The 14,119-nt window shown below is 42.7% G+C and overlaps 1 long non-coding RNA gene across 2 annotated transcripts in view; it reads right to left on the bottom strand.

Moving 5' to 3' along the window:
* Nucleotides 1–13,348: 13,348 nt before the first annotated feature.
* The window catches only part of LOC122464530, a 149,999-nt gene continuing 149,228 nt past the window's right edge, over nt 13,349–14,119 (bottom strand). For both annotated transcript variants that reach the window (XR_006288660.1, XR_006288659.1), the window contains one exon: nt 13,349–13,763. This is a non-coding gene — a long non-coding RNA (uncharacterized LOC122464530). The remainder of the gene's footprint in view (nt 13,764–14,119) is intronic.

Raw genomic sequence — 14,119 nt, 5'->3', positions numbered from 1 at the left:
AGACATCTCAAGCCTTCTGCAGGACTCTGGACCAGGCACCGAGCTGAGACACACCGTGCCATGCCCTGCCACCGAAAGAGACCAAGAGTGGAGAGGAGTTACTGGGACTGCCGTCGGCCATCTACCCAGAAGCAACTGAGGACTTGCTGACTACCCAGCCACACCAATGGAGGGGGTTAGATCAGGTTGTGCTGCTGGGAAGTGAGACAGCAAGCTCCAATGGTTTTCCTGCTGACCCAGTGACGGGACCACCTACCACTGTTAGGGCCCTGGGCTGGGACCCGGTGGAGTAAGAAGGGCTGGTTCTCCCTACTCCCTTCATCACCAACCCCACAGCTGGGGATTGGCCACACACTACCCTTAGGCCTGAAGGCCTGTGACCTTGCTTGTAGGTCAATGAGAGTCTTTAGCATCTGTGTTTGCTACTGGAGAAGTCCTATTGTGTCCTGGTGCATATTCCTCTCTGACTCCTGGGCCTTTCTCCTGTCTGATCTTTCCCTCTCCACACTGTCTGCAATATTCTCCCTTCAAGCCCTCTGGTCATGGACTGATACAGCACTGGCTTGTGGGACCTTGCTGAACATATCCTCCCTTGTCCTCTTTTTATCTCCTTATCATGGCCAGGCATTTCGCAGGTGTGAAGGGGGACGCCTCCAGGCTACAATGGCAGCAGCTACTCATAAAACACACAGAGGTATCACTGTATGCATAGTCACAATGGAAAATGACAGTTAGTTTCAGAACTCCTTCTCTCTAAATTTGACTGCTCCTAAGGTTCCTTCCTCAGGATTGCTCAACCTGCATCCTCTTTCTCCTGCTACAATCACTCTTATACTCAGGTGGGGGTACTAAATCACCTGCTTGGTTGAGTAGGCAGAATGCACTCAACATATTCCCCAACAAGATTAACGCCACGAATAAGGTGGGCTCTTCTAGATAATCACTGCTAGGCTGCTTCTGAGGCTATTTATTATTCATTCCTTTTTGACTCCAAAACATGTTTTCCCATTATCATCCTCTTCTCACTCCCTTCTTCCAGTTAGCAAGCTGCAATTTGTTAAGGTGTGATCCTTGAAATCATTTAGAATTTTGCTGTGTAAGGGGCTTGGGCCTTGCCTCTGGAAAGCTGACTGTAGAACTTTAATATAATGGCTTCTGGTTTAGCATAAGGACTATTTGTAGGACTCTTCTGTGGAAAGACATGTTTGGCATGATATATCCTTAGAGTGCCATTAAAATCCAACATTTTTTCTTACTGCACAGTTGTGAAGGTTTATGATCAGGTTATAAACAAGAAAAGGGAGATAATGTTAATGAGGTCAAAACCATTTAGTATGGTACCATCAACTTATTAAACATCCCGCAGAAGGGAATATGTTTCCAAACGGGGACTAAAACAGAGCAGCGTAAGTTTTATAGATTCAATGCTTGAACTTCAACTGAGGTCACATTGTTTGTAGGGAAAGGAAATGGTGGAATTGGGCAAGCTTTATATTGGGCTCAGTGCAATTTCCCTCCTGACTGTAAATTTAATAGCATGACCTGCTAATGATGCCACTGAATTACCACAAGCAGTGTCCAGGGTTAGCTTCATGACTATCATAAACATGAATGGGCATGTGTGTTGTGTAGTGTTGCTGTTTCTGTGCACTGTTAAACAGCTGCCACATTCCACATCAGAAATGACAACACTTCAGTGGTGGGTGAAGTGATTCCTGTGTATAATGTATCTAGAACTCTCCCTCTCTTTCTATATATCTATATACATACATATAGATAGACATCACATATATCTCTCCATATCTCTCTCTCTCTCTGTGTCTATATATATCTATAAAAAGATACATCTAGAAAGAGAATGTGTGTGTTATAGTTTGTAAGTGCTTTAGAATTCTATCAAATGAAATAATAATATTGTTACATCGTTATTATGGGAATCACTTAGTTAAAATCCAGTGTACCACTTTCAAAATGTAATAGAGAATATTAAAAGCATCTGTCTTATTAAATCAACACATTGGTCCAAATCTTTCCCTTAGTTCTCACTGGACTTCAGTAGGATTATCTGGATGTAACCCAGGGTAGAATCTGTGCCACTGTCTCTTGAAATCACTTTAAATATCTTTTCTCTTAGCTTTGTAGGATATGTGCTACAAGCCCATTTGAACCTCAGCTACATCATTTCAGCTTTACCTGAATTGTAGGCTGATGTGATACTACATACTGCTGCAGACGTTAGTAACTTCAAAGTGTAGCTTGAAGAAAAAGCTTAAGTTAGATTCAATTTGATTAAATTATTGCTAACATTGCTAAAGGTTTTATTTTTGTTGAAATTTCAGTAAAACTCTGAATTTTAGGCGAAAGGAGATAATTTCCCCTCTTCACAAGAACTTGAGTTTAATGCCATTTTTTCATATTTTGGCAGCTTAAGGGAAACAGTCTGCATGCAATGGGAGTAAAATTACTCCTGTAGTAGAGGATAAGTTGGTATTTACTTCTCCTTGCCTACAGCTTACTGATCCCAGTGCATTGTATATGGAGGATCAAATTCAGAGGTGACATAAATGGAGGGATAAATTACACATTGATATGATAAATGTATGTAAATTAGTGGAATTCAGCATGTGAGTGTAAAATGGTTTAATTAGATAAAAGAGAGGGTGGAATGGCAGAGTTAGAGCCGAAACAGCTCTTGCAGAAATGCTTCTGTTATCATATTCTTTCTTTCTATTGGCTGCTAAGTCTCCGATACCATACACTTTGACCCATCCACATATAAATTACCCCGATTGTGCTCACTTCTGTCAATTTACTGAAATGTAATTTACACCACTATTTATGTCACATCAGATAGGGCTCAGAATGTTCATGACCCATCATTTCTAGGGAACATAAAATACTACAAGTAAGTGGTTGCTGAAGCCAAATAGGGATGACAATTCTCTGTTCACATGTACATGCAGCTTTGTTTTCCTTTTTACTAGTTTCTTCTACAGATGAAGTAAAATAGGTTTGGGCAGTGATTTTGAAGGTTGGGGGTTGAACCTTGCTCATGATCCATATGGGGGTGAAAAAAAGTAAATATAGGTATAAAAGTTAGCATAAGGGCCCTGGGGTAAATGCTGGCATGTTTTATACTGCAAAATATAATTTCATTTAGAAGTGGATTTGGATGTTGTGGTAATATTTTTTTTACTGCTTCACTTTTTTATTATTTGACTTCGGTTAATGGAAGCTGTCTTTTAAGAAGAAAGTAAGAGTATGTTTGAGACAAAGAGGAAGGATGTATGGGATTTTGCTTATGTGTTCAGGGAGTGGAAGATTCTGGCTGTGTAAGCTCCAAAAAGTTCAGAACTTGAGTTGATAAACTTCTCAGTAAACAAGACAGATTCTCAAAAGTGTAACATTACCAGTTGGGGAACAGGGATGCCTTTGGCATTACTAATCAACCTTTCACCTGTAGGTCACCAGTTGGAGTCTTGTGCATCTGAGCTAATGGATGTTTGGTAGCCGGTATCGAAGATGAATTTGATGAATCCCAGTTCCAACTCCCATGTCACAAACTCACCACTTTGCTTTGCACTAGATTATAACCTCTTCAGAGCAGGAAGTGTCTCTCACTATATAGTTGTACAGTAGCTAGGACAGTGAGGCCATGATCAATAGGGGCTAGTAGAGAGTAGCAGTAGCCAAGATTGCTCTACTCACTATAAACGTGCAAGAGGGCTACATTGTAATTGTCTCACACATAAGGGTGGTGGTATGGTGATCTTAAAAATCAGAAAACGTACAAATATGCAATGTGATTGTTTTTTAAAATTTCATCATTTGGGGGTCAATGCCATGATATTTGGTGTCTGAATAATAAGGTTTTGAACTTTTGTGGCTGGTAATACTAGGTTCACTCCAACATAGGTTCATGGTTAGGGTTAAAGTCTCCTAGGTTTCCATTCATGATAAGCTATTAGTCATTTCCACTGAAGTTTTGTGGGTAATCACAGAATTGGAGATGTTACAGGTGAAAAAGACTTATTAGATCAAACAGGTATTCTCCTTGTCCAAAGAAGGGCAATATATTTGGGTCTTGAATTTGAGGTCATTGCAGGTGACTATATGAATTAAAGTTACTCTGGGCAAGGGGTATCTATTGGCCCTTTGATGAGGTATCTAAGCATCTGCCAAATATTTAAAAATAAAGATAATAATCTTTCCTTACTTCCTGTTTTTTTTCTACAGAAAAGTTGTCAGATCTCATTTTCCTGTTGATAAAATATGTGGGGTAATTAACAGACCTAAGCAACTACACTTCCAGTCAATCAGAGTTAATTGACTTTTATGGTTCCATAGCACTAAAAACAATTAATATTGACTTCCTTGCCCTTCAGTTACAACTTTCAGCCATGATTCAAGATTATAAAACCTTGTGTTGCTGATGTTTCAATCAAGAATTACCAATCAGTTGGAACAGCAGTAAAAGGATGTTACTTACCACACCTGTGATGCAGTTAGCCTAGGTGAGAATTGCACAGTAGCTTTAATGCTCCTCCTCTGATGTGCTTCTGCCACAGCTTGCTCAAATGCTTGAGGAAAAATTGCCAGTAGCTCATCACCACAGCAAGTTTCGATATAAATTAAGCAGCAGCTAAGTATTGATGCTGGACTGTTTGTAATCTGGAATCAGGGAACCAGTCACATCTTAGATGCTGTGAGTTTGTATGAATGTTCAAGTTGCAGGCAAACAAACAACGTACATTAAACTTTTGTAAAGCTGCGTTTGAATTTGGATAAAATTAAGAGGTATTTCCTGTCACTCTTACTTTTAGAGAAGTCTGCCACTTATTTCTTACTGCTGGTAATTCTTAGTACAGTCACTAGGGATGCTGATTGCCATTTGCTGAGAAATACTGGAGCTACAAGAGTATTAGAGAAATGGCAAGAGTAAACTGATCAAACTGCATTCCAGTAGTGGACACACTTCTGGCCAGCATGAATTAATCTTACCTTGCATTTTGCCACCAAGTGTTTTGTAGCTCTCAATCCAAGCCGTGATACAATACCACATGAATCAACTGAAACATGTGTAAGTGGGAGATGACAATAATTGGGGACTCTTTATGACTAAATAGTTATTCGTATAGGGACTCCTGATGAATAATCTTACCATCTGGCCATCCATTCAGATGCCGGCTGTGAAGGCTCTGCATTTAAAATGGTGTCACCTACTATCCAATAAAGAAGCAGCCACTTGAGGATCAAGTTCCAAAGTAGACTGAATGAGAGGCTCCAATCAAGTAAATACTACCCTTTCACATGGATAAAAATAGGATATATGGGGGAAATAACATTTTAAGACAGAGCTTCCCGCAGTAGCTAACTAACAGCATTCTCTGCATCCATGGGACCCAAGAAAAAGTGGAGAGACAGCAGGAACACTTAATCCCAGTACCATGTGATGCCAGAGGAACAAGACATCATACCTCTCCCTTCTAAACACACGCAGACACGCTGCTTTTTTAATGAGGCACGGGGGAGGACCCCAGGAAAATTCTCACATACAGACAATGAACTGGGTAAAGGGCACTGCCAAACATTTAATTTGACAAACAATCATATTATAAAATGGGTTTGCTTAGGTGACTCTATAGGTATAATGTGGGAATTAAATAAGGGTCTAACCTGGCCTGAAGAATCACCACTGGTGATGATGTGTGAAACAGAAAAACTCAGCTTGACTCTCAGGCCTGGTCCACACTATGGGGTTAGGTCAAATTTAGCCACGTTAGGTCGATTTAAAAATGACTACATCCACACAACCAGCCCCGTTCCATCGACCTACAGGGCTCTTAAAATCGACTTATGTACTCCTCCCCAACAAGGGGAGTAGCGCTAAAATCGACCTTGCTGGGTTGAATTTGGGGTAGTGCGGACGCAAATCGACGGTATTGGCCTCCAGGAGCTATCCCAGAGTGCTCCATTGTGACCACTCTGGACAGCACTTTGAACTCCGATGCACTAGCCAGGTACACAGGAAAAGCCCCAGGAACTTTTGAATTTCATTTCCTGTTTGGTCAGTGTGGCGAACTCAGCAGCACAGGTGACCATGCAGTCCCCCCAGAATCATAGAGCATAGAATGTTTCTACGCTCCCCCTATCATCTCCATCCTGGAGGTTATCGCAGATTAGAAGGCAAATAAATGCACTCACAATGACATATTTTCTGAGCTTATGCAGTCCTCCTGCACTGATAGGGCACAGCCTAATGCATGGAGGCATTCAGTGGCAGAGGCCAGGAAAGAATTAAGTGAGCACGAAGAGCGGAGGCAGGACATGATGCTGAGGCTAATGGGGGAGCAAATGGACATGATGAAGCGTCTGTTGCGGGAGCAAATGGACATGATGAAGTGTCTGTTGGAGCTGCAGGAAAGCCAACAAGAGCACAGACCCCCACTGCATCCACTCCTTCCCATGTTCCATAGCCTCCTCACCCAGATGCCCAAGAACGTGGGGGTGGGGAAGGCTCCGGGCACCCAGCCACTCCACTCCAGAGGATGGCCCAAGCAACAGAAGGCTGTCATTCAAACAGTTTGATTTTTAGTGTGGCTACAATAAGCAATGTGGCCTTGTCCTTCCCTCCTCCGCCACCCCACCTGGGCTACCTTGTCCATTATCTCATTTTTTTTAATTAATAAAGAAAGAATGCATGGTTTCTAAACCGTAGTTACTTTATTTCAAAGGGGGGAGGGTGGTGGGCTTACAGGGAACTAAAATCAACAAAGGGGGCGGGTTTGCTTCAAGGAGAAAAGCACAAAACTGTCACACCGAAGCCTGGCCAGTCATGAAACTGGTTTTCAAAGCCTCTCTGTTGCGCAGCCGTACCTTGCTGTGCTCTTCTAATTGCGCTGGTGTCTGGCTGCTCAAAATCGGACGCCAGGCGATTAGCCTCAACCTCCCACCCCGCCATAAATGTCTCCCCCCTTACTCTCCCAGATATTATGGAGCACATAGCAAGCAGCAATAACAATGGGAATGTTAGGTTTCAGAGTAGCAGCCGTGTTAGTCTGTATTCGCAAAAAGAAAAGGAGTACTTGTGGCACCTTAGAGACTAACAAATTTATTTGAGTATAAGCTTTCGAAAGCTTATACTCAAATAAATTTGTTAGTCTCTAAGGTGCCACAAGTACTCCTTTTCTTAATGGGAATGTTGGTTGTGCTGAGGTCTGACCTAGTCAGCAAACAGCACCAGCGAGCTTTTAAACATCCAAAGGCACATTCTGCACTTGCTCAGCCTATAGCTGAACTGCTCCTTACTACTGTCCAGGCTTCTTGAGCCATGGGAGCAAGGGGTAGGCTGGAGTAGGTGCGACCGCGTGGTGCTGCCAGCTGGGAGAGCAGCCTGAGGCAGAAGCCTCCAGCTTGCATGATATTCCAGGCAGGACTGAATCTCCGTGAGACGAAACTTAAAGGAAAAGCATGACCTGGAGTCTCTGGCTCCCATTTGGTGCTCTAAGAGGAGAATAGCCATGTCTGTCCAGGTGCCCTGATCGACCTCACCAAGGTCTGCCAGGAGCACCCAGGAGGCATATGACGGCTATCAGTCCTACTGCACCGTCTGCCGCGAAGGCAAGGAGCTGCTGCTGTGTAGCAATGCAGTACCGCATCTGCCAGCAGTACCCAGGAGACGTACTGTGAGCTGAGCAGGCTCCATGCTTGCCGTGATATGGCGTCTGCACATGTAACCTAGGAAAAAAGGGGTGAAATGATTGTCTGCCGTTGCTTTCATGGAGGGAGGGAGGAAGGGGGGCCTGACAACATGTACCCAAAACCACCCGCGACAATGTTTTTGCCCCATCAGGCATTGGGAGCTTAACCCAGAATTCCAATGGGCAGCAGAGACTGCGGGAACTGTGGGATAGCTACCCACAGTGCACCGCTCTGTAAGTTGATGCTAGCCACGGTAGTGAGGATGCACTCCGCCGACTTAATGTGCTTAGTGTGGACATAAGCAATCAACTGTATAAAATCAGTTTCTAAAAATCGATTCTATAAAATTGACCTAATTTCATAGTGTAGACATACCCTTAGATCCTAGGTTAAATTGGCAGGAATGACAAAGACACATTTTTACTTGTAAACTCAAAACGTTTGATATGGAATCACTGAGACACAATGAACACTCTACCATTTTCCAGAACTGCTTTTGAGAGAAGAACTACATTTCCCTATTTAGAACAGTCTCTCAATGTTGGGTAAAGTTGGTGTAAGCTGGCAGCAAGTGCTTTAGGTGCCTATGTTCCTGTCTTTAGACATGTGCACCGTTGCATCCCTCTTGGCATCTGCATGCCTATCTCCCACCTAAGCCCCAGAGCGATCCACAAATCAGGGGAAGACAAGTGGACAAACATCTAAGTCATGTGTGAGGCCCAATCCACTAGATGTTCTCTGAAAGAGTGGGAATGACTGTAATCCAGTGGTTAGGCACATACGTGGGAGATCCAGGATCCAGTCCCTCTGCTCCAATCACTTTTCCATTATTTATCCCCAGTGAAACATCTTCAACAGGAGAAACTGAAGAAGCCCCACATCAGAATATCCCAGAGCTCAATGTTTAGAGCAACTCCTGAGAAGTGAGAGATCCCTTGTTCAACTCTCTTCTACCTCTCTGGCAGGTGAGTGCTCTAACCCAGTGGTTCTCAACCAGGGGTATGCGTACCACCTGGGGTACACAGAGGTCTTCCAGGGGGTACATCAACTCATCTTGTTATTTGCCTAGTTTTACAACAGGCAACATAAAGTCTATCAAAGTCAGTCAATACTAAAATTTCATACAGATGATGACTTCTTTATGCTGATCTATATACTGTACACTGAAATGTAAGGACAATATTTATATTCCAATTGATTTTATAATATGGTAAAAATGAGAACGTAAGCAATTTTTCAGTAATAGTGTGCTGTGAAACTTGTATTTTTATGTCTGATTTTGTAAGCGAGTAGTTTTTAAGTGAGGGAAACTTGGGGTAGGCAAGATAAATCAGACTCCTGAAAGGGGTATAGTAGTCTGGAAAGGTTGAGAGCCACTGCTCTAACCATTGGGCTGAAAGTTATAAAATGGGCATCTCCTCTTCTGGCCACGTTGTGTGGAGCGAGGCAGGCACCTAACTCATTCCCACAAGAAACTACGTAGGCACCTAAGGTGCCCAACTCCAGGCAATGGGTTCCAATTTGTGAGTCACTAAGCAAAGATAGGCATCTCTTCGATAGACACCTCTCTAGAGCTTGGACTTAGACACCTATCTCCATGAGAGGGACAGGGCTCAGGAAACACCCCTCTGGTTGACATCTCCCATTGCTTAGCTGAGGCAGCTTCCTGACTAGCAGGCTGGTTTTTGTGGATCGCAGTCTAAGGCGCCTATCTCTCAATACTCAGCGTATAGGAATATAGGCACCCAACTCAGGTTTTGTGGATCGCAGAGGTGGTCCTGTGATTTTTCTAGGCACCTAAAATTTAACGCGACACTCCATTGCAACTCTGTTTCATTGCAATACCTAAGCCCTTTTCTGGATCTGGGCTTTGGTATAGATTTGACATGGAAGCCACTCAGAGTCTCTGGTGTTGCATGGAAGTATGAAAGGCAAAAATAGATAGATAATGTCACTTACCATGGACAGTTGATTGCATGTCTCCTGGTTTTATTAGAGATAGCCCTGGAGGAGACTCAGAAAAAGAATTAACAAGGGCAACTTTCACTCTTATACATCCAAGTACAAAAGACAAACACAGAGAATGCAAGAGAGAGTCTTCAGATCCTGCCATCTAGCCTAGGGCAGCTGCACAGCACAGTAGCAGACATTTCTTTCACCCACACTGGTTTCATGAGTTAATTCCATTCTGTCACAAGCTCACATTATGGGTGCATCATGTGAGTGCCCACTGCCTCAAGCTATTATTTCTAGTAGAAACAGGCATCATATGAGCCCTCACAAAGATATTAAACCAAGTTGTTTTGTACCATGGTACAGCTTGTGACAGAATGTGCACTGGCTACTTACACAGAAAGTTACATAAAAACCTATTTGGCAAACAGGCTCATTGTTTTAAAAGTTCCACAGACCTGCCAAATTAAGGGGGAAAGATCACTGTTTCTTGCTAGTGCACAGTGATACCTGAACCTGCAAGGTGCTGGGCACCCTTAACTCTCAGTATGATCTGTCACAGGAACCAGCATGCTGCTGTGCTGGGTGGGAGATGTTGAGGTGCACTGCCCCTGAGTTCTGGCCAGAATTGTGCCTCAGATGGAAGGGGTGCCGTGCAAACTGCACCCTTCTGAGTCTGTGTTAACTATCCCCATTCCTGTGAGATAGAGATATAAAATTGTAAATGCTCTGCTCTTTTTAGTCCACGGATCGGCAGCCTTTGGCACACGGCCTGCCAGGGTAAGCCCCCGGACGGGACGGGACGGGACGGCTTGTTTACCTGCCGCGTCCACAGATTTGTCCGATCGCAGCTCCTACTGGCCGTGGTTCGCTGCTCCAGGCCAATGGGGGCTGCAGGAAGAGGTGGCTAGAACATCCCTCAGCCCATGCTGCTTCCTGCAGCCCTCACTGGCCTGGAGCAGCAAACCGTGGCCAATGGGAGCTACAATCTGCCGAACCTGTGGAAGTGGCAGGTAAACAAACCGGCCCGGCCCGCCAGGGGCTTACCCTGGCAGGCCGTATTCCAAAGGTTGCCAATCCCTGTTTTAGACCATGATGTCATCAGCAAAGAGAGTGGATTTAGTGTGTATTATTTCAGGCTGTCAAGGAATGACATGGCTTTTTTTTGGTTGTCTTCTAAGTTTTGATACTTGCATTTGGCAGTTCTACCACTGGCCAGTTGGAAAATGTAATTTTAAAATGATGTTTTATGTGTAGATGGGGTTTTCTATGGCACTTGTTACCAAAATAAGAATGTCGATACCATACTATCTGAGCATCATGTCACACTTTGTTGCATCACTGTTCTGCCTTCACTTCCTAAATGGGCTGATGTGTTCCCTTGGGGAGAAAATTCAGAGAGACAAGATAGGTGAGGTAATATCTCTTACTAGACCAACCTTACCTCACTACCTCACTCACATTCTCTTGCTAATATCCTGGGACCAACACAGCTATAACAAGACTGCATACAACATTGGAGAAACATCAGACATTTCTGCCCTAGTACCCTTTCTGGTATTTCTCTAGTATGAAAAATACTTCTCCTTCCTCCTCAAAGGTAGCAATAGAATGTACATAAGTTCTCTGAGTCTTAACTTGTTATTAGAAACTAATGAAATTTCATCAGTGACCATGACAAACCCAGGAGCTCTTTAAGACCTGACTGTTGACCATGAAGAAGTAAGTAAAGCAAAGTTGTTTGGCTTTTGTTCCATAATAGAGGAACTAAATCAGTGTTTTTTCCAAGTGGGGGAGAAAAAGGATAAAATAATGTGGAACAAGTTTAAGGTTCAAGTTTTTAGGAAGCTATTTAAAAGCAATGGGCATTTTTTGTGAGAGGGAAGTTCAATACCAAAATTTTCAAATTTGGTTGCCTAAAATCCATATTGTGGATTTAACTGTGTATTTAGGTGCTTACTAGTAGGCATCCAAGTCTGAAAATTTAACTTTTTCTTGCTTGATTTCCCATTTTTCCTTTCATTTCTTTGAATTGCCAAATGTTTTTTGTTTTGTTTTTGTTTTTCTTCTGGATTAGTTTAAGCTATATTATAAGCCAAAACAAAATTCCAGGGGTGAGAAAAAGCACTTAATAGCATTTTTTTCAGTTCATCAAACTTTTTTTGCCTTTGCTGATTATGTCTATTCATTTGCAGCATACTTAAATTCTCGTTAAAATACAAGTTACAAAGTGCTCTTTTCCGGCCCGCCTACCTCCTTTTTCTCCCCTTTATCTCTTGAATACTTTAAACATTTTCTTTAAAAGCAGCTACACTACAATGTTCAGACTGGTTATAACAAAAGGTTATGACTAGATACAACTTCCTATGCATTCACTTGGCTGGAAGTGTGTGAACTCAAGGGGCTTGATTCTAATATACTGGCAATAAATTGTGAGCATAAATTTAAGCAGTATTGTCAATTCCAGGCATTCAAAAATCAGAGTTGGGGCCTGGAAAAAAACCAACACAAAATTGACTTAAGATCATGTGATTTTTAAACATAACACATTTTAGTTTCTTTTTAATTTGCCTTCTTGGTTTTTCAGTCTTTTCTCCACAACCATGAGGGCTAGAAACTTACTTTGAAAGAAAGAGATTTGAAATTGTCTCGTAATCATATGACACTGTGACTTGAGGCTTTAAGCAAAAAAATAAATAAATCACTAAATATCATGAGACTTTCAATGAAAGCGTGAGAGCTGACAACACTATTTAGGCTCCGTCTTCATCATGAGCTAGGGGTGTGATTGTCAGCTTGTGTACACATACTCGCGTTAGCTTCATCAAGCTAGCATGAGTATAAATAGCTGTGTAGTGGCAGTAGCCTGGAGAGCGGCAGCATGGGCAGGCCTCCCCGAATGCATACCCTCCGGTTTCTGGCGGGTTTGTACTTGGCATTGCTAAGCTATGCCGCTGCTGCCCATGCTACTGCAGCTATGCTACTATTTATACTTGTGCTAGCTCAATGAAACCTACCACAAGCATGTGTCCGGGAGCAGGGGACTCACGCTTGCAGCTCATAGTGTAGATGTAGCCTCAAGTTCACTTTACGCTTCCAAAGTGGTGCAAAGGGGACTTAGTGAATATGAGGATCAGGCTCTATGAAATTAAACTGCGAGATTCACATTGGAGCGCATCAGTTCCAGTTCTGAAAAGCACACATAGAAAGCTGCTTTAAAGCTGAGCTGTGTCCTTTGCCATGCCATGCTTAAGGTTCAGAAAGAACACTTTCTTCCCCCCTCCCACCCACTACTCAAGTATTCATTCGTCCTTTGGGGGTTACATATGCCCTTGCAAAAAGGTATATGGAAGTGTGGGGGAGGAGGTGCCTTCATACAGTACCCTATAGTTAAATAACAGACTGAGAAAGGGAGTGATGAGTCTCTCAAGGAAACATAAACACTATGTACTCATTAGAAGACTCATTATAAATAAAGTGCAGGGAAGGTGCTCTGAGAGCAAGCTCTTTCACTGGTATTTATTAGGACAAAGAGCTTCTTTAATAGAGCTACTGAAAAGCACTCTGCTGCAATCATTAATAGGCATTACCACTTTTACTGACTTCTTGGGAACAGCTTTGCCCTTCTCTCTGCCTTTGTATTAAAGGGACAAGTTCTTTATTCCATGCTTGTTCCAGAAATAAAAATCAGGCCTCAAATGCTGACAGCGGGGAGCAAAAGCCCCAGAGGTTTTGCACTTCAGCTTAAAGCCAAGGTTTGAAGCATGTATCGAAGCGGCAGACGGCTAATAGAAATGGAGATGCACTTCTCCTCCTTGGTTCCTTCTGTTTATCAGCTCCAACTGGATGCATCATCCCACCAGAGCAAAGTAAAGGGAATGGGGGGAAGAAGTGGGGGAAATAAAAAAAGAGAAGAGCTCTCTGATTAAAGTTGTGCATATGCTTTATTACCTTTGCCAAGCTGGAGGCCCGACTGGCCTTTTCCAAACAATGTTTTGTTTACCAGTCTTCAAATCTTAAGGATGGTGGTAGCTTAGCACTGAACATTGCAAACACTTTATTTGTTAGGCTGGTATGTCTCTGCTGGAGCACTGTGCAACTACCAAATTCTGTAACACAACCAAGGAAACATTGCAAGGTTGGTTTTTTTCCTTTGATGAAGCCTCATAGGATGGAAAATGCTGTTTTCAGCTGAGATTCTTTCCCATTTGTGGTAAAATTTACCACGTTCTGTGTGTCCTTATGTGTGAGGAAGGCCGAGTTTAATGGATAATTTGAACTTTCTACATTATGTGATTTTGATCCAGCTAATACCCATGTGATCAGTACCTGGAAGGAGAAACAAAAATAATAACAAGAGGGGGGAAAAGGCAAACATTGGCGTTTTTAAAAAACAAAAATTAGAAACACAGTAGTAGTACTATCATAGTGCCCAGTTCTCATGCATGTTAAACCCCAGCTTAAA

The sequence above is a fragment of the Chelonia mydas genome, chromosome 2 (genome assembly GCF_015237465.2).
Source record: "Chelonia mydas isolate rCheMyd1 chromosome 2, rCheMyd1.pri.v2, whole genome shotgun sequence".
Classification (NCBI taxonomy): Eukaryota; Metazoa; Chordata; order Testudines; family Cheloniidae; genus Chelonia; species Chelonia mydas.
This window is presented reverse-complemented; position numbering and strand designations above follow the sequence as displayed.